The 21,571-nt window shown below is 41.1% G+C and overlaps 1 protein-coding gene and 1 long non-coding RNA gene across 5 annotated transcripts in view; one reads left to right on the plus strand and one right to left on the minus strand.

Moving 5' to 3' along the window:
• Positions 1 to 21,571, plus strand: part of SLC25A21 (solute carrier family 25 member 21) — a 291,014-nt gene that overhangs the window by 62,265 nt on the left and 207,178 nt on the right. The gene's annotated exons all lie outside the window — the stretch shown is intronic.
• Positions 2,247 to 5,872, minus strand: LOC309345486. The gene is made up of 3 exons (XR_014158246.1): positions 5,584 to 5,872; positions 4,465 to 4,534; positions 2,247 to 2,584 (listed from the first exon to the last, which is right to left on the minus strand). It is a non-coding gene; the product is annotated as an uncharacterized lncRNA (long non-coding RNA).

Raw genomic sequence — 21,571 nt, forward strand, 5'->3', positions numbered from 1 at the left:
CTCCCTTAGCTGTGTTGATTTAGTAAAGCAAGAAGATATCCGGAATGCAGAAGGAGCAAGAGTCAAGTTCCGCCTACCTCATTTTTTGCTTTTATATGCATTTAAGAATTGCTACAGCTTTACAGAGTCATATTTGAATTAATAGCTTATCTTGTCCTATTTCTTGTTTTCCATGCACAAGGGGAAAATGTGAAAGTTTTTGAAACAAAGCTTTTAAAAACAACATCTAAGCTGTTCTTGGAAATCAGGAGAGGCATCTAGCTAGTTATTTAAGTTGTGTTTTTAACCTGCCATGTGTCAGGACAGACAAGGAAATTTCACATTCTACATTCGGCTTGCTCACTTTTTTAAAAACAAAACAACTCATCAACAATTACAAGGTATCAAATTCACATGTCTGTTTTTCCAGGGCACATCAGGGTTACCCAGAGAATATTACAAAAAGAAAAACAAGCAAAGAGAAGATTGTTTTGAAAAGCAGTTCCTTAGTACCAAAGCTGCTGTGAACATTTTTTTCAACACGCCTTCTTGCTGATGTGGGTTGCGGGAATGCAGACTTAGTAAAGTCTTCCTGTAATACTTCAAAGTCCGCAGCCAAAGTTAATCTAATTTAACTTTACTGTAGTTTATTGACCAACTCTACAGCCCTTGTCAGCAGCCCCTCCAATTCACTACATTAACTGTAGTATAATTATTTTCCAAGACAGGAATATGACAAATGCTATTTGCTCTCATCTCCGTTTTGCTAATGATGTGAAAATAGGATGTTCTGAAGGCTTTCTACACTCCTTCAATCTGGGCATCGCCGATGAAGTCTAGTGACCAGGGTGTGTTGCATGTAATTTACTATGCAGACTTTGCCAATTCATGTACAGTGGTACCTCGGGTTACATACGCTTCAGGTTACATACTCTTCAGGTTACACACTCCGCTAACCCAGAAATAGTGCTTCAGGTTAAGAACTTTGCTTCAGGATAAGAACAGAAATCGGGGTCCGGTGGAGTGGGGGCAGCAGGAGGCCCCATTAGCTAAAGTGGTGCTTTAGGTTAAGAACAGTTTCAGGTTAAGAACGGACCTCCAGGACGAATTAAGTACTTAACCCGAGGTACCACTGTACAATGTTTGTTACTTGACCACAGTATCCCCTTTGTAGGACTGACCCAATGACAGATCCTGCTAATATGAGTTCCACTGATACTGCCACTGTCATAGGAATAAGAGACAGGAGTGGTAGTCATTCATTCAAATATAGTAATAATGATCTCAGCTCTCTAAGGCCTGCCCTTAAATAGCCAAATATCTGCACCACGCAGATATAAGAGGGAGATATCGGAAGGATGACACCATGGGGCTGTCCCAATGTGCCATTACTCCAACACAAGCTCTGGATCGGGTTTTTGTAGGTGTACAGGGAGTGTGTGATCTGAAGGTGGGGGGCTTTACTCCCCAGCCATATTTTAATGTAAAGTGTAAGCCTGGAAGCTCAAATTAGTGAAACAATGCTTTCAGGCCCAGTATACCTGAAGGAGCATCTTCACCCCCATCGTTCTGCCCAGACACTGAGATCCAGAGCTGAGGGACTTCTGGTGGTTCCCTCACTGCGAGAAGTGAGGTTACAGGGAACCAGGCAGAGGGCCTTCTCGGTAGTGGCACCTGCCCTATGGAAAGCCCTCCCATCAGATGTCAAAGAAATTAACAACTATTTGACGTTTAGAAGACATCTGAAGGCAGCCCTGTTTAGGGAAGTTTTTAATGACTGATGTTTTAATGTATTTTTAATCTTGTGTTGGAAGCTGCCCAGAGTGGCTGGGGAAACCCAGCCACATGAGCGGGGTATAAATATTATTATTATTATTATTATTATTATTATTATTATTATTATTATTATTCTGTTTGTTCCTTCTCTACTTTGCTTAACATGCTAATGTTCTCATTGGCAGAACAAACATACCTGGGAACAATACTGGTGCAAGTTTTACTGGGGAGATGGGAGTATAAGCCATAAAATTCTCAGTTTTTCTTTTTCTTTTTCAAATGTACCATTTGGCCAGCCGAAAGGAGTGCAGAAGAGCCAAATATTTTTTTATTTTTTTTAAACTCCCCCCTAACATCTGGGTATAGCCGTGTATTTTTACTCCAAGCACAATAAAACAATCCTACTTGCTGGTGGTATATGACATAATGACCCAAATATGTTTTTAAAAAATCATTTATTGCTGTACATAAACAGCTAAGTTAGCACTAGGGATGATAAAATAACAGTGGTAATTCTTCCTTAAGCTGAGAACCATTGGTGGCCCATTAGGATTCCAGATGTGGCAGTATGTGCTTTCCCATTTGTTTTCCAATGTCTAGTGCTCGGACCTTTGGTATCTTGGCTGTGGTTGTCAGGCATGTTGGCTTTTCAGCTTGAGGTCTTCCTGGAGAAACACACTGACCTAGCTAATAGCTATAAAGCAGCTTATTGTCTTGGGCCTAGTTTGTTAGGAATAGCTGGAGAGAGGGCAGCCTTCTGTCAAAGGTCAAACACCAGCTTGGCCACATTTTCTGCATAGTTAATAGGTCTGTAAATTGATGGTGGTAACTGGGCAGGAGAAAAACGAAAAGTCGGGTACCAGCAGCTCTTTCAAATTACTAATGCCCTCGTCCCTCATTGTGTTTACTCAGAATTTAGTCTCACTGAGATTTACTCGCTAGTAAATGTGCTTAGGACTGAGCCATAGTCCCTAAGTGTCCTTAGCAATCTCTTCTAAGTACTTAATAAGGAAATGTAGTGTTTCAGCTTTAGCAGCAATAGCAATAGAATCAGCCACAATAAGAAAAACAATGGATGTTTTGCAGTCCAGAATAGAAAATCAGTTTAGAATATAGACATGACATATTGCAGACACAAATTCTATATAAAATTAGGGTTAGTTAGATTAGATTCTTCTTCTTTTTTAAGTAGCATGACAGTCCAGTTCATGAGATAAATATAACAAATGCAGTTCTGGATAATTTGGAAATTTTTGTTCATTTGGGAGCCATTCCTCATTTGAATATTCCCAGTGAAGCCATTGGACCCACTCATATAAGCACTCACCAGAGGGATGAACGAATTCCCCCACAATATTTCAGCAGAAAATAGTCATTAGTACCATTCAGGAATGACTACGGCATCAGAAAGCTAAACAGTTATTTAATAAAATCTCCTCCTTGGTGAGCTGGATGATCCCCCAAAGCACATTTTAAATCAGCTGGGTGGGTCAATCTTTCGATTCATATTCAAGTTGTTAGTGCAGAATTTGAAGGAGACCTCTGTAGCTGAATATCATTGAACTTATTTTTGCAGTTGTAAATTTTCTTGTGGATGACAGCCTCTGATGTATCCTTGTGGTCTATCAAAAGATAGATAGCAACCTTTGATGCAACATATAGTTGGTTGGTTGAAGGAGAATGATGCAGATAAGACGATGTTCAAACATTGAATAGGCGAGGGGACATGCACATATTGATTTTCAAAACAAAACAAATTCCTTCCAGTAGCACCTTAAAGACCAACTAAGTTGGTCTTAGTTGGTCTTTAAGGTGCTACTGGAAGGAATTTGTTTTGTTTTGACTATGGCAGACCAACACGGCTACCTATCTGTAATTGATTTTCAAGTCTGCAAATAGGCTACATGGATACAGGTGTATATGTGTGGTGTCCTCTCTGTGTAATCTAAAATTCTGCATTTCTAAGGCTCACAACATGCAGGGAGAATTCTGTATATCAGTATCATCATTTATTTATTTATGTGGAGTCTGATGAAAGTCACTTGGGAGAGCTTTCTAGAGTAATGGCTCCACCACTGAAAAGGCCCTGTCTCCCACACTCTCCCCAGATGATGGTACTGAGAGCAGAGCATCTAAGGTTGTTGCTAGGTCCCAGGCAAGCCTACAGGCAGGTGGACCCTTAGGTCACATGATCCTGTTTCAGGTGTTAAAGGCTAGAACAATAAATAAATAACATCTTTCTATCCCGCTCTTCTAGTAGCCATGCCACCACCATGAGAAGCCCATCAAGCTGACATAATACTGGAGTTATATGCTTAGACCTGCAAATATGTCCTGACCTGCAAGTACCAGAGGAAAGTCTGGCAGCTGCAGTTTGGACCAACTGAAGCTTCCAGACTGTCTTCAAAGGCAGCCCCATGTAGAGTACATTACAATAATCCTGTCTGAAGGTAACTGAAGCATGGATGATTGAAGCCAAGTCTGCCTTCTCCTGGACAGACCATAGCTGGCATATCAGCTGAAGTTTACAAAAAGCACTTCAAGCAAATGCCATCCCCTGAGCATCCTGGGAAATTAGTAGCTCAAAGAGTACCTTCAAATTATGTACCTGTTCTTTCAAGGGGACTGCAACACAATCCAGAGAACAGGTTGAAGCGACACATCCAGGTTGCTAGTGAGTTTTAAAAAATTAAATTAAATTAATAGTACCTCTGTCTTGACTGGATTAAGTTTCATTTTGTTAATCTCTGCCCATGTCTGACTCCAGATGTACCATTGCCTCCCAGAGAAAGGATGACGGGAATGAGAGCCAGTGCTTCCCCCCTGGGGGTACTCTAGGGTACTCAAGGGAATGCAGTACCAGCACCCTCCCCCCCCAAAAAATGTTAAAAGTGTGGCACCACAGCCTCCTTCAAAACTGTGAGAGCCACATGTGAGTAGAAAAATACCCATCAGGAACAATTCAGATTCATATTTTTTTTGGGGGGGGAGCAGTTCAACAATGGGTTCCCCACCCCTTCAGCAAGTATTACCAGCTGTTGTCACCAACAGTCCGAACTGATCAGGAAATGATCTGCCCATGATGACAGAAAGATCCATAGGTTATCATTTGGATCTGAGCAAAACACATCAAGTGCATTCCTAGCTAAGTACAGATAGGTAGCCGTGTTGGTCTGCCATGGTCAAAACAAAATAAAAAAATTCCTTCCAGTAGCACCTTAAAGACCAACTGAGTTAGTTCTAGGTATGAGCTTTCGTGTGCATGCACACTTCTTCAGATTCCTAGCTAAGTTTGTCGGGCCTGTTACTGTTTGAGTTAGGCCTATGGTTGGTATGGAGGCCATGAAGACTTGGAACTGCTTCCCATATGGGGACCTCAAATCTTCCATGACTATAAATCATGGGCTCTTCAACACTACCTTTGAGACCACCTCTGTTGGCTCAGGAAGGGAGACTGTCAGGCTGTGAGTGGGGGTACACTAGCAGAATACCTGCACTATCTTGAGAATCCAGCATTAAATTCAGACCTAGCAGACTGTTGGACAAGGCACCTGGTGAGACAGAAAGAGAAATATTTATTGGCTGGGACAAATTTATTAGATTTTATGGTACCAAGATCATGATGCTGCTTTTATGACTTTGTAATGTTGCAAAGCACAATGATAGAGTCCTTTTGGAAGATGGCACCCTAGAAAAACAAATCTAATCTACATCTTGAAATCAGGGATACAGTTCGGAGTTCTAAGTTATCTGTAAATCACTATACTTGCAAGACCTATATTCTGAGCTATGTAGAAGCTCAGATTTACCAGAGTTTATCTTAAGTACCTGTGAAGTAGCTGAGATCTTATAAACTTCATCTGTTCCACACACCCTTATGACCTACCGGTCATATATTATGGTCCATCAGAGACTCGGAAGCCATATGTTTTTGCTGTCTGCCTGGGATTGCAAAAAGGGGAAAGTTGTTAAGAACCTGGCAGGCCACAATGGCTAGTGGGCTGCCTTTGGCTTGGTTGCAGGCCTTGTTTTGATCAAGCAGCTCAGGTTCTGTAATGTCTACTGAGGTTTAAATCTGAGCTTGCTTAGAACAGAGCATTCCATGTTGCAGGATGGATTTTCATTTCTTTAAAGCACCATCGTACCACTTTATGTGTATTAGTAATAGACTAAGCCAAAATGCCTCCAAAACATCTCTGTCTCAGCACAGAGTTATCTGCCAACTGGTTTCCAAGATGACAGGATATATTTCTATAAACTAATGCATTGGCCAAGAGTAGTGTTTTTTAAAAACATAGCAAGATGGTTATGCAAAACAATATAAAATGTGTGCTGGAGGGAAATCTTGCCAGCTGTTTCCCAACACAGAATTCACCATATAGGCTTTAAAACTTCCTACCAGTACTGTATCTGATTTACACTTTGTCATGAACAGCAAGACAGTTTAGAATGGGACTCCAGCCCTTGGAGGCCTGGATAAATTGCAATGGGAGAAACATTTACATTTGCCATTTTTGTTATCCATTTACCCAAGCCGATTTGACCTGTGACATAAGCTGCAAAGGGTCACAAATAAAATTTCACAAAGCTGCAACTGTCTCTGTGATTTATGCCATAGGCTGAGGTTTTATAGACCACAGCAGGTTCCATTGTGAAGAAAGATGAGTCTCTGCCCACCACCTTACAGGGTGAAGAATATAGACTGAAATATGCTTGCAGCTCAATTTTCCAATAACAATGAATGTCAAGGCCAGGATATTTAGTTGCACTCAGTGGGCACACAATCCAGTAAAAGTTAGTTGTGACTGCATCATCATCATCACCACACCACTTTATTTGTATACTGCCTTTCCACACACAAAACAATGCTCCGAATAGCTTACAACAATGTACCGGTAAACAATGCATTAAAAAACCAACAATTGCAGTAATCATTTCATCATAATAGCAACAATGAAACAGCAACATGTAGTATTGTAATAGCATAAGGGTGTTTGAGCACCTTGGTCCTAGATGTTCTAGCCACTGCAGCCATGTCTGCCAAAAATTAGCCAAAAATCTAGTCAGTCTGATCTACTGTCTCAGCCTCAGGTTCCTCAAAGACTCACTGCCCCATTGGTAACACCATTCAGGCAACAACTCCTTCTATGGTGTTACTCAGTCCTTTTGCTGTAGCAGTTTCCAAAGGCAGCGGGTGGGGAAGCTGGAAACCCCCTGTGATGTTGCTTTAGCCCTGTTCTCATCTGTGGTACCTGCATTATGCATATAGTGACTCTGTGAAGCAGTAGGTGAGGTCACAACTCCTGATCTTGCCTTTTATTGTCACATATCTGCTGGCCCCACCTCTTCCCTCTGCATGTTAGGCAGAAGACTCCACTTGCTTTAAGCTGTATGTGTGTTGCACCCATTCTCACCTTCTGTATCTGGATCCCATTCCAGCCTATATGTGCCAAAAAGTGAGAATAGACAGGCCCCCTATTGCATGACAGCAGTGCAGTTTGTTAGTTGCAATGAAGTCCAGTTCCACCGCTGTGACTAACATGGGTTGTGCCCAGCTTGTGAAGTGGCTGTAAACATTTCTCAAAGACACCAAAGGATGGTAAGATACGAACCTATTAAAGAGCTACCTATATTGCCAGCTAGAGACGCGGGTGGCGCTGTGGGTTAAACCACAGAGCCTAGGACTTGCTGATCAGAAGGTTGGCGGTTCGAATCCCCGCGGCAGGGTTCGAATCCTGTTGCTCGGTCCCTGCTCCTGACAACCTAGCAGTTTGAAAGCACGTCAAAGTGCAAGTAGGTACCGCTCCGGCGGGAAGGTAAGCGGCGTTTCTGTGTGCTGCTCTGGTTCACCAGATGCGGCTTAGTCATGCTGGCCACATGACCCGGAAGCTGTGCGCCGGCTCCCTCAGCCAATAAAGTGAGATGAGCACTGCAGCCCCAGAGTCGGTCACAACTGGACCTAATGGTCAGGGCTCCCTTTACCTTTATATTGCCAGCTGTTCCTCCCCATAGTTATGCCAATGAATATCAGAAGCATGACTGAAGCACATCTTACCTGGTAGAGCCATGTCACTGACATGAGGAAACTTGGCTCCCAGCAGAGACAGGGCTAGAAGAATAGAAAGGATCTTAGAATACCATTTCCTTTCCTTAGCTGCACCAGGCTTTCTGGGGATGGTTGGCTGGGAGCTCTAATCCATGACAATTGATAGTGAGAGCATCATTTTGCCCTTTCCCCTTGATGTACTTAAATAGCTTGGATCTGGGAATCATTCCCACATTGAGAATCATGCAGAGAGGGTTTCAGATTAAGTTTCCATTTCAAAACAGTAGAATGTAGCCCTGTATATATTTAACAGTAAGATTATGATTCATTTCAAGAGAATTTGAGTACGAGTTAATGTCTGATCCTTTTAATAACCTACAGCGCACTGGAATCTTCCCCCCCCCCCCCTTTATTTCCATTAAACACTTAATTGAATTATTGGAATCTAAAACATACATGCTAATTCACCACACAGCTTTAGGATGCAGGCATATTTTAAAAGGGTTGAGCGGAATAAAAATGGTTGGTGTTTTGTCTGAGAACACCATTTTCAAAGCAGAAAGAATGGGCAATACTCAAAAGGGAGCAAGATGGTGTGTTTCGTACAAAATAAAAAGGCATCCCCTGAACCATTTCATTATTATTTATTATTTATCCAAGGTTGGTTTCAGCAAACTTGTTTGATTCCCCAAGCTATGAATAAGGTTGTCCCCACTTCAAATTACCTATGTGACTTTAGGCATGCTACTGTCTCTTTCAGTCTCTATCCCATCAGCTGAATACAGGTGTAATTATACTAACCTAGTCTACAAGATTGTTATAAGGATTGCAACAATATATGTTTACTCAGATGTAAGCCCCACTGAGTTCAGCCTTAAACCCAATCCTGTAGTTGGATGACGGTGAAGGTGTTAATATACATCGCACAAATCCTACCATTTGAAAACCCTGACTCTGTTATTACCCTGTACACTGCTTCGATGTTTTCATGCCATGAAGGGGTCTATACATTTGCTTGAAGACAACAGCAGCAACAATAATAGAACTTGAGAAGGATATTGGAAGAAGTTTAAGGAATATTTGAAAAAATATGTTAATTTTTAAATCTTAGAATAGCTTTGGAAGTGGATATAGGCTGTAGGGCTAGAAGCAGAAGATAGTGTATTTTAAAATAGTATTATTTGTAAGAGATAAAATTGAAGATTTTTATGGTTAAAGTAAGTGTGATAAAAAAATGGTTAGAAATTATGATATATGTAAACTGCTAAAGATGAGGTAAAATGAAAATCAGATAGGGGGGACTTGGGGAAGCCCACCTAACAATGTTTAGAAAAAATAAGGATAAGACAAGAATTTGTTTGTATTGTTTGTTTTTCTGTTTGTGTTGTTTATTTGTGTTATAAAATGAATAAAAAAATTTTTTGGGGGAAAAAACAATAATAGAACTTGGGGCTGTCCAATGAAGTTGAATATCAGAAGATTCAGGACAAGACACAAGAAAGTGCTTCTTCAGCATTATGGAATGTAGTGATGGTCCCCAACTCGCATCACTTTAAAAGAAGATTAGATTTCCTCTTGGTTCATGTGGGAACCAATGACACTGCAAGCAATAGCCTCAAGAAGATCAAAAGAGACTATGAGGCTCTGGGCAGGAAATTGAAGCAATTAAATGCACAAATTGTCATCTCATCTGTCCTCCCAGTTGAACGACGTGGCCCAGGGAGAGAGGGAAAAATAGTGGAAGTGAACAGCTGGCTTCGCAAATGGTGTAAACAGGAATGGTTTGGATTCTTAGATCACGGACTGCAGTTTCTTGAAGATGGACTTCTGGCAAGCGATGGGCTGCACCTCACAACGGTTGGGAGGAATGTTTTTGCCAAAAATCTCAGAAACCTCATCAGGAGGGCTTTAAACTGACTAATGTGGGGGAGGGAGACAGGGCTCCTGAAGGTAGGAGTCTATCAATTGATGAAGATGATCATCCAAATGTCACAGACCAAATGGAGCAAACAGCACGCAGACCTAGTGGTGGGAGGAAAAAATCCTTAAATAAGAGACATGGGGGAATGATTAATTGACTTCAATGTCTGTACACTAATGCGCAAAGCATGGGAAATAAACAAGATGAGCTTGAGCTCTTGGTACAGCAAACTAAATATGACATAATAGGCATCACTGAAACCTGGTGGGATAAGTCTGGAATGTAATAATGTAATAATGGAGGGATACAATCTATTTCAGAGAAACAGACCAGACAAGAAAGGAGGAGGATTGGCGTTATATGTCAGGGATGTGTATACCTGTGAAGAGATCCAAGATTTAGAACCTCAAAGCCAAAGTGAGAGCATTTGGGTCAAAATTAAGGGAGAGAAGAATAACAGGGACCTCATTGTGGGAGTTTACTATAGATCCCCAAGCCAAACGGAGGACATAGATGATGCCTTCCTGGAGAACAGGCGAAGTCCCGGCAGACTGGAGGAGGGCAAATGTTGTCCCTATTTTCAAAAAGGGGCAAAGAGAGGACCCAAATAATTACCGCCCAGTCAGTCTGACATCAATACCAGGGAAGATTCTGGAGCAGATCATTAAGCAAACAGTCTGTGAGCACCTAGAAAGGAATACTGTGATCACCAATAGTCAGCATGGATTTCTGAAAAATAAGTCATGTCAGACTAACCTGATCTCGTTTTTTGACAGAATTACAAGCCTGGTAGATGAAGGGAACGCAGTGGATGTAGCCTACCTTGATTTCAGCAAGGCATTTGACAAGGTGCCCCATGATATTCTTGTAAAGAAGCTGGTAAAATGCGGACTCGACTATGCTACCACTCAGTGGATTTGTAACTGGCTGACTGACCGAACCCAAAGGGTGCTCATCAATGGTTCCTCTTTATCCTGGAGAAGAGTGACTAGTGGGGTGCCACAGGGTTCTGTCTTGGGCCCGGTCTTATTCAACATCTTTATCAACGACTTGGATGATGGACTCAAGGGCATCCTGATCAAATTTGCAGATGACACCAAACTGGGAGAGGTGGCTAACACCCCAGAGGACAGGATCACACTTCAAAACGACCTTGACAGATTAGAGAACTGGGCCAAAACAAACAAGATGAATTTTAACAGGGAGAAATGTAAAGTATTGCACTTGGGCAAAAAAAATGAGAGGCACAAATACAAGATGGGTGACACCTGGCTTGAGAGCAGTACATGTGAAAAGGATCTAGGAGTCTTGGTTGACCACAAACTTGACATGAGCCAACAGTGTGACGCGGCAGCTAAAAAAGCCAATGCAATTCTGGGCTGCATCAATAGGAGTATAGCATCTAGATCAAGGGAAGTAATAGTGCCACTGTATTCTGCTCTGGTCAGACCTTACCTGGAGTACTGTGTCCAGTTCTGGGCACCACAGTTCAAGAAGGACACTGACAAACTGGAACGTGTCCAGAGGAGGGCAACCAAAATGGTCAAAGGCCTGGAAACGATGCCTTATGAAGAACGGCTAAGGGAGCTGGGCATGTTTAGCCTGGAGAAGAGGAGGTTAAGGGGTGATATGATAGGCATGTTCAAATATATAAAAGGATGTCACATAGAGGAGGGAGAAAGGTTGTTTTCTGCTGCTCCAGAGAAGCGGACACAGAGCAATGGTTCCAAACTACAAGAAAGAAGATTCCACCTAAACATTAGGAAGAACTTCCTGACAGTAAGAGCTGTTCGACAGTGGAATTTGCTGCCAAGGAGTGTGGTGGAGTCTCCTTCTTTGGAAGTCTTTAAGCAGAGGCTTGACAACCATATGTCAGGAGTGCTCTGATGGTGTTTCCTGCTTGGCAGGGGGTTGGACTCAATGGCCCTTGTGGTCTCTTCCAACTCTATGATTCTATGATTCTATGATTCTAGATAAATCCATGGAGGGTAAAGTTATCAGTGGGTAGATGTCTTCTATCTCCACTGTCAGTGCCAGTATGCTTCTGATGACTAGTTGCTGGAAATCACAAATGAGGAGAGCACTGTTGCAACCCCTTGCTTGTGGGCTTCCCATCTGGCATCTGATTGGCCACTGTGAGAAAGGGATGCTGGGGGAGATGAGTCTTTAGTCTGTTCCAGCAGGTCCCTTCTTATGCACTTAGTTACTTTAGCCATGTTGAAAAAGAATTCCTCAGTCCAGCAATGCTTAGTAAGCTAAGAACGATTCAAGACCTGTAGCTGAGAGCCAAAATTGAAACTGGGAGCCAAAATTTAATTTTAAAATTTCCAGAACTGAAATGCTTATAAACAAACTTAGAATGCAGACTGTTCCCTTACTGTTTATATTATTAATTGGCTCAGATACTTTAAAAAAAAGGGGGGGGGGTTTCCATATGCATTTCATTACTGCATGGCATCTAAAAGCCAATGACATACTTACAGGTGTTAATATTTTTATTTATTAGACAAGCTTCGATATTGATTGTGAAAGATCAGAAATTTAGTAGAGGGACTCATTTTACAGAAATGCTATGTAGGCATGTTTACAAAAGACTGGCTTGCCAACTTTGAATACCTTAATAGCTTCAAATCTTTGGTCCCTGTTTGCATGCTGAACTTTAAAAAATGTGATTTACTCCAGGAACAAGTGCTGTTTTTTCTGCAGAATTAATGTTGAAAGTAGGTATTCAATCACTACTTTGCAAAGTCCAGCTAGTGTATCCTTTAATAAGTGATTGTCCATATGCAATGCATAATGCCCATATGTAATGCATAATGCAGAAAGAAAGAAAGAAAAAAGAAAGAAAGAAAGAATACAACTGGAATGGCTTAGCATTTTAGACTTAAAATATCATTTCCTTAGAAGAGATATTCTACCTTAGTATGACATAAGTGTTGTGTAATTGTGTCTTGAAAGGCAAAATAAATAGGCATTTAGAAAAGCCTATAGGTATATCCATAGATGATTACATATCTAGATATTTTTATATGCATACAGTGGAATTTCTGATGCTACAGTAAATTAAGAAGTTGGATGCTTTTCATATGCTATCCTATTTCAGTAACACAGAACAACCTTGAACCACACTAGAGCAATAATTACCTAACCTAAATCAGAGACAAGCCCAGCCAAACAGCTGTTTTCAGTTTGTTAGGAGATCCATTTGATTTACTCTCTTGGTCAGCTTTCATTACTGTATAAGACAAAACTTCAGTTTAGTTTTTAACCCTGAATTCCCAGTCTTGTTTGCATGCTGCTACAAAATTGCATGCTTGAACTGTCAGAGCCATTCAGCATGCTAGAGAGCTACTGTTGTGTTTTGTATGGACTCTGGTTTTTAGGAGGGAGACATTTGAGTTCCCAATTGTATGGGCAAAACAAAGCCCCAGATCCACACAGTATTCCCAAAGCAAACTGAAAGTTAACTTTCAGACACTCCTGTTTACTGACATGCCAAACCAACCTATAGGACTGGGATATCCTCAACAAATTATTTCACAAGAGGGTACTGAATTATCCATAACCAGCACCTAGAATGGGAGCAGGAGCTGAGCCAGGAAGTTATGGAGCTGTGTAAGTGAGGTGGTGCTAAGGAGCTCAGTAGGGAACTCAGCCCAGCAAGCATCAGGAGGACACTGAGAGACTTCTATCCTCGCTACCAATTTCTCCTCTTCCTGGTCATCAGATGGGAGGGAAAAGCTGAGTCTTCTCCTTTCTCCTGAGTTAACCATTACTTCTGAGGTGAGCTGTAGAAATATAGCTTTCTAGCAGCCAAAGGAGTTCTCCTAGGTTGGCTCTAGGCTTTCCACTAGGTCCATTGCTGCCTTCACTATTAAATGAGGAATCAAGGCAGGTCTTGATGGGTGATTGGAGGCCTCAGCTGAGACACCCATGAGCCAAGGCACTTCAGGCTAATTTGGAAATTTTGTGGGTTCTGCCAGGTCCTCAATTTTCTTCAGGATCTCCATGAGGCTCCATAATTGCTGTCTTAATTTCCATGTCATAAAATGCTTGATTCTGTTAAATTTACACCTCAGCAGTGCTGCTAGTTCATAGTCTAAAACTAAGTTGGGGGGAGTTGCAAGTGCTGTGTGCTTGGTGTACCTAGCCATATATGGGACCTTCAGCTTCCTTTGGGGGACTTTCAAGCCCACATCTTCGTTGCACTATGCACTGTGTGATGAATTTCTTTCTTTTGTCTGCTTGAATCTTCCAACATTCACTGGATGGCCTTGGGTTTTAGTATTATTAGAGAGGAAGGAAAGCTTCTTTCTATTCAATTTCTCCACACCATGCACAATATTTTACAGCAAACCTCTATCATGTCTCTCCCTGACTTACCATTTTTCTAATCTAAAAATCCCTTATAGGGCAATTGCTCCAGTCTTTTCTTTGGAAACTTTCCTGCTCTGACGAGGTAAGCAGAACTGTACGCAGTATTCCAAGCGGGGCGACACCATAAGTATGTCAAATGGCATTAGGATATTGGCAGTTTTATTTTCAAACCCTTTCCTAACCATCCCTATCATAACAAAACAAATTCCTTCCAGTAGCACCTTAAAGACCAACTAAGTCAGTTCTTGGTATGAGCTTTCGTGTGCATGCACACTTCTTCAGATACACAGTGTATCTGAAGTCTGAAGAAGTGTGCATGCACACGAAAGCTCATACCAAGAACTGACTTAGTTGGTCTTTAAGGTGCTACTGGAAGGAATTTGTTTTGTTTTGACTATGGCAGACCAACACGGCTACCTATCTGTAACATCCCTATCATGGAATTTTCACAGCGCTCAAACAGCCAATGCAGTAATTATAAGGACAGGTGCAATGTGATCATTGCATGCTGCTCCACTCAGAAGTTGAGCACTTACAGTCTGTACCAATTGCACCTTCAGGATCATCTTCAAGGACAGCCCCATGTAAAGAGCATAACAGTTATCCAAGTATGAGGTTATCAGGACATGCATAACTGAGACCAGGTTGTTCTGGTCCAGGAATGGCTGTACAGTGGTACCTTGGCACTTGAACCGCTTGGCTCCTGAACAAATCAGCTCCCAAACACTACAAACCCAGAAGTGAGTGTTCCGGTTTGTGAATATTTTTCGGAAGCTGAATGTCCAGCGTGACTTCTGCGGCTTCCGGTTGAGTGTAAGAAGTTCCTGCAGCCAACTGGAAGCCGCACCTTGGTTTTTGAACTGACTCCCGGAACAGATTAAGTTCGAGAACCGGTCGGAGCCAGACAGTACAAACTGAAGGCATTCGCAGATGACTTAGTATTGACTTTGCAAGAGCCGGGCACTAGTACAAAGAGAGTTTTAGAGTTAATTCAAGTCTTTGGTCAGGTGGCAGGATTTAAGTTGAACAAACAAAAAACTAAAGTTTTGGAAAAAAAATTAACAAATGCTGAAAGAGAGAGTTTTCAAAATGAAACTGGATTAACGGTGGCAAAGAAAGTAAAATATTTGGGGATTAATATGACATCCAAAAACATGAATTTATTTAAAGATAACTATGACAAATGTTGGACAGAGGTAAAGAAAGATCTAGAAATATGGTCGAACTTGAAGCTTTCCTTGTTAGGCCGAATTGCAGTGATCAAAATGAATGTATTGCCTAGAATGTTATTTTTGTTTCAGACACTACAAATTGTGGATAAACTAGATTGCTTCAAGAAGTGGCAGAAAGATATATCTAAATTTGTCTGGCAGGGCAAAAAGCCCAGAATAAAATTTAAGATACTTACTGATGCAAAAGAAAGAGGGGGGTTTGCCCTGCCGGACTTAAGACTGTACTATGAATCGGCAGCTTTCTGCTGGTTGAAAGATTGGCTACTTCTTGAGAATGTAGACACGTTGGATTTGGAAGGATTTGACAATAGGTTTGGTTGGCATGCATATATATGGTATGACAAGGTTAAAGTTCATAAGGGCTTTAAAAACCATATTGTTAGAAAAGCATTATATAACGTTTGGATTCGATATAAGGATTTGCTGGAAAATAAAACTCCTAGGTGGCTATCACCTATGGAAGCCAAGGAGGTGAAGAAACTTAACATGGAATCTAAATGGCCAAAATATTTTGAAATTTTAGAACAAGAAAGTGGTAAATTTAAACTACAGAGCTATGAGAAAATAAAGTCTAAAGTACGAGATTGGCTCCATTATTATCAAATAATGGAGACTTTTAAACAAGACAGGAAAATTGGTTTCCAGGTGGAGAAATCGAAACTAGAGACAGAATTGTTAGAACCCAATACTAAGAATTTATCAAGAATGTATAACCTATTGCTGAAGTGGAATACAATGGATGAAACTGTTAAGTCAGCTATGATTAAATGGGCACAGGACATAGGTCATGACATTATGTTTGTGGACTGGGAACAGTTATGGACCACCGGTACTAAATTTACGGCATGTAATGCCTTAAAAGAAAATATTATGAAAATGATTTATAGGTGGTACATGACCCCAGTCAAGCTCGCGAAGATTTACCATTTGCCCAATAATAAATGCTGGAAATGTAATGAAGCCGAAGGTACCTTCTTTCACCTTTGGTGGACCTGCCCAAGGATTAAGGCCTTCTGGGAAATGATTTATAATGAAATTAAGAAGGTACTTAAATGTACTTTTCAAAAGAAACCGGAGGCATTTCTCCTGGGCATGGTTGGCCAATTGGTTTCAAAGAGGGATAAGATTTTCTTTATGTACGCCACTACAGCAGCAAGGATCCTTCTAGCAAAGTATTGGAAGACACAAGAATTACCCACACTGGAAGAATGGCAGACGAAAGTGATTGACTTTATGGGACTGGCAGAAATGACCGGCAGAATCCGCGACCAAGAGAAAGAGACAGTGGAGGAAGACTGGAAGAAGTTTAAAGTATATCTTAAGAACTGTTGTAAAATAGAGGAGTGATAAAATGTCAAGGGGAAGGAAGATGCAGAATTGCAGCTAAAACTGTTTGATGATTTAAGGTGAAATTGAGAATGACAATGAGTTTAAATTTAATTGGCAAAAAGGGTTGTTGAAAAACTGTAAAATAAGGATGCAAAAAGGGTGAGGTATGGGGAAGTCCGAGAAACGAGGCGTATGAAAATGAGGTTAAGAAATGATATTTTTTGTGTGTGTTTGTATTTGTTGATGTTTGTGTGTTGTTGTTGTTTAGTGTTAAAAATTGGAAAATTAATAAAAAATTATTTAAAAAAAAAAAAAAGATTAAGTTCGAGAACCAAGGTACCACTGTAGCTATTATACCTGCTGAAGCTGGGCATGGGCACTCCTTGCCACTTAGGTCACCTGGCCTCAAACAGCAGCTTGGAATCAAGGAGCGCCGCTATGAACCATTTTTTCAATGGGAACACTTGAAATGGATTGCATATGTCATTCACAAAATCTTAACGATCGACAGTCTAATGGCACCCTATGCATTTGCTATCACCCGACATGAGGTTGTTGGGGGCTTGTTGTTTAGTATGCACAATGCCTGACACCCCACATTAAATACTAAGCCTGAAAGGGGTTTCCTTCAACAAGCCAAATGATAATGCACCACTGAAAGAAAAAGCCAGTGTGTCTCAATATGCTTCTGTACGTTATTTTGGGGATATTCTTTAGGGTGCACAATGGTGAAGGCCATATCTGCCGAAAGCCATGGTGGTAGAGGTGGCAAGGATGCTTCTGAAACATCCTTCTCTGCAAGAGGGAACATTATGGAAGACACTGCGTCACTACAGTTTAGTTTTCAGGTTGCCTTGCCTTCTACTACTACAGTTCAAGGCTGAAGTGCTCCTGAATTCCAGTTGCTGGACGCCACATGAGTGGGGAGAGCTTTTGTGCTCGGATCCTGCCTGTGGGTTTTCCAGCCACTGTGAGAAAAGAATGCTGTATTAGATGGGCAGGCTCCTCTTATATTTCCCAAGTGCTCCACAAGCTTCAGTCAGATGGTCTGTGAAGAGCCCTTAAAATCTGAATCCTATGGAATCCAAATCGTTATATAATAACATACAACATAAGAAACAAAAGAAGCAATATAAGACAATTAAAAATCACATAGCAACTAGTACACCCCTTGCTTTTTCCTGCAAGACCAATTGCAGTCGTTAACAGTCGTCATCAGGTTTACCACACCTATCAGCCAATCACCCATTCCCACCACCCTTCTGAGTAATACCCCTCCCCACCCTCCCACTATATATAAGGGTCTGGTAACTTCTGTTTCAGTGTATCTGAAGAAGTGTGCATGCACACGAAAGCTCATACCAAGAACTAACTTAGTTGGTCTCTAAGGTGCTACTTATTAAGGAATTTTTTTATTTTGTTTTGACTACGGCAGACTGACACGGCTACCTACCTGTAAATAAATACAACGTTACAGTGACAGATGCCTAAGCATAGTACCTTCCCATTTCAGTAACTACACTGATATAACAATATTTGGTATTCCATCCCTTCTTTTTATCCCATTGTGCTCAAAGACCCAGCAGTTCAGAAAGTTTGCAGCTACATAGGAATGTTTCATATACATGTCATAGTATGTATATATATAATGCAATAAGAGTAACCAAGGTGAAACAGGTGACCTCAAGAAACAACTTTTGGTTAACAAATGCATATCTTTAAGTTGAAAATTTAATTATTTGCCTTAAATTTGTGCTTCTCAGAGCTTAATGCCAGACCATGTTAAATAAACGTATTGTTTCCGTTTTTCATTTAACCAATGGGTTATACTATGACAAATCTGTTTTATATCCTCAATCAACAGATGATTGTATTTGGTAATAATTTATCAAGAATAAAATCTGTTTTTGAAACTAATCACCTCATGTTCGGTCTGCCCTTTTTCAAACCTACCATCTGATATTCATTTTGTCTGTAAGACAAACATAGTGATGAAAATGCATATGCCACAGGATATGGTCTGTGGAATGAAGCAGTTCTCGTTCTCTCGCTCTCTCTCTTTCTCCCCACATATATTTGAAATATATGGATAAATTTATTCCCCCAACACATGGGCCAAATTTTCATATTGAAGAGGAGAGGGAAATCAATTTTGCATAGCACCAAAACAATTATGAAACCAGAATTATGTAATTCTGATTCGTTTTGCATCTTAGAATCCAGTGAAATGTATGGGTCAGCGCAGCCCGCTTCCAGGATGTAAAATCTGAAAAAAAAAGAAAATGGGTTGCCTTTGCAAGCTCAAATAGAGATTTCCTCTGTTTGACCAAATAAAATCACAAGCTACAAGATCACTGGTACAGAATGAACCTGGGGCCGTGTACAGAACTTGTTTCCAAAACTGTCTATATATTTCCAGTACTATTTATCCTTTCATTTATTATATTTGTTAGATGCTTCATAACGTGCAAAATTAATTAAAATAAACATAATTTATCATATGTAGTGGACCTGTAGAGTAGCTAAAGAATTTTGGGAAATGATACATAATGAGTTGAAAAAATAGTTTAAAAATACTATTCCAAGGAGACCAGAGGTTTTTTTTTAAAGGTATAATGAGATCAGAGATATCAAATAAACAAATGAATTTATTTCTAAATGAAACTACTGCTTCCAGAATTTTATATGCCCCAAAATGGCAAGAGGAAGCAGTCCCCACAAAAGAGAAGTGGCAGATGAAATTGATGGAATATGTAGAATGAGCAAGATCAACAAGTAAAATTAGAGAAGAGACAACTTTTAAAGAGGACTGAAAATTATTTGTAAATTATTAAAATAATTATTGTAAGAATGCTAGAATGCTAGCTGGTTTGGAGTAAGCTCAGCAGTTAAAATTGTAATGAGAAAAATTTGAAGGTAAGAATGATTAAGAAAAGCAGAATATGCAGCAGAAATAGATAATTTGAGGAAACCATGGAAGGGCAGTCAATAATAATAATAATAATAATAATAATAATAATAATAATAATAATAATAAATAGTTGAATTGTTGAACTGAAATTGTTGAATTGTTGATGTGATTGAATTGTATAGTATTTTTCTTTTTTACTCTGATTGTATTTTGAAAAGTCTATAAATAAAAATTAAAAAACGTAATAATAAACGTAATTGATAACCAGTGATGCAAACAATACAATCAAAATCACATTAAAAGCCAGAACCAGCATGGATAGTGATGAAAACAGGATACAAATCACAATCAAGAACACTAAATAAAGAACACTAAAGCAACTTTATCAAAAGTGGAGACTAATAATATGAATATCAAACTTCAAAGTTGTATTACAATAAACTTTAAATGTTATTGAAAGATGTTAGGTAAAGGTAAAGGTACCCCTGCCCGTACGGGCCAGTCTTGACAGACTCTAGGGTTGTGCGCTCATCTCACTCTAGAGGCCGGGAGCCAGTGCTGTCCGCAGACACTTCCGGGTCACGTGGCCAGCATGACGAAGCTGCTCTGGCGAGCTGGCACCAGAGCAGCACACGGAAACGCCGTTTACCTTCCCGCTATAAAGCGGTACCTATTTATCTACTTGCACTTAAGGGTGCTTTCAAACTGCTAGGTGGGCAGGAGCTGGGACCGAACGACAGGAGCTCACCCCGCCGCAGGGATTCGAACCGCCGACCATGCGATCGGCAAGTCCTAGGCGCTGAGGTTTTACCCACAGCGCTACCCGCATCCCTGAAAGATGTTAAGATGTTAAGGTAATTTTAAAAAGCCTGTGCTCATAATAAGAAAATATTGGTCTGGCATTGAAAAGACATCAACATAGGTATCAGGTTAGCTTCTCTATGGGAATCACTCCAGATTCAGTTTGGGCACTACTGAAAAGGCCATGCCTCTGAAGGCCACCACCGAAAAGCCCACCCTCCATACTTTAGCTTCTGGACACACTTGGGGAAGTGCCTCCATTTGCAGGAATGGGGAACCCATGGCTCTGTAGATGCTGCTAGACTACAACTCCCATCACTCCTTGCCATTGGCCATGCTGGCTGGCATTGATGAGAGCTGGGGTCAAACATCTGCAGAGCCACAGGTTCTGCCTGAAACCCTGGAGAGATGCTGCCAGGGTGTGACGCAGCCTTTCCTTTTTCTTGAGGGCCAAGTGCCCTCAGGAGTAATCTGTTTGAGGCCACATGACAGAGGTGGATGAGACCAAAGCCAGGCACCTCTCTCTTTCTTCCATCCTTTCCTTTCCCTCCCCACTCGGCAAACTGCTGTGGGAGCTCTGGCTCTTGGTCACTTACAGAGGCCTTTTGAAGTTTGGCTGAGAGCTGCTTGAGATTAGGCCAAGAGCTGAACATAGCCATACGGCTGCTGGCTGCCCAAACCTTGTTGGAAGCAGTACTGAGTTAGATGAACTTAGGCCTGACTTAGGCGAAATACACACCTTACATTTAATGCTCATTTACATCACCTGGGAACTATAGTTAAAGGTAAAGGGACCCCTGACCATTAGGTCCAGTCGTGGCCAACTCTGGGGTTTCGGCGCTCATCTTGCTTTATTGGACGAGGGAGCCGGCGTACAGCTTCCGGGTCATGTGGCCAGCATGACTAAGCCACTTCTGGCGAACCAGAGCAGCGCACAGAAACACCGTTTACCTTCCCGCCAGAGAGGTACCTATTTATCTACTTGCACTTTGACGTGCTTTTGAATTGCTACGTTGTCAGGAGCAGGTACCGAGCAATGGGAGCTCGCCCCGTCGCGGGGATTCGAACCGCTGACCTTCTGATTGGAAAGTCCTAGGCTCTGTGGTTTAACCCACAGCGCCACCCGCATCCATTAGTTTATCCCTTACAGACCTACAATTATCAGCACTCTAACAACTAGTTTTCAGGATTTTTGGCGG

Source organism: Podarcis erhardii, assembly GCF_964252035.2.
Source record: "Podarcis erhardii genome assembly, chromosome: 1".
Lineage (NCBI taxonomy): Eukaryota > Metazoa > Chordata > Lepidosauria > Squamata > Lacertidae > Podarcis > Podarcis erhardii.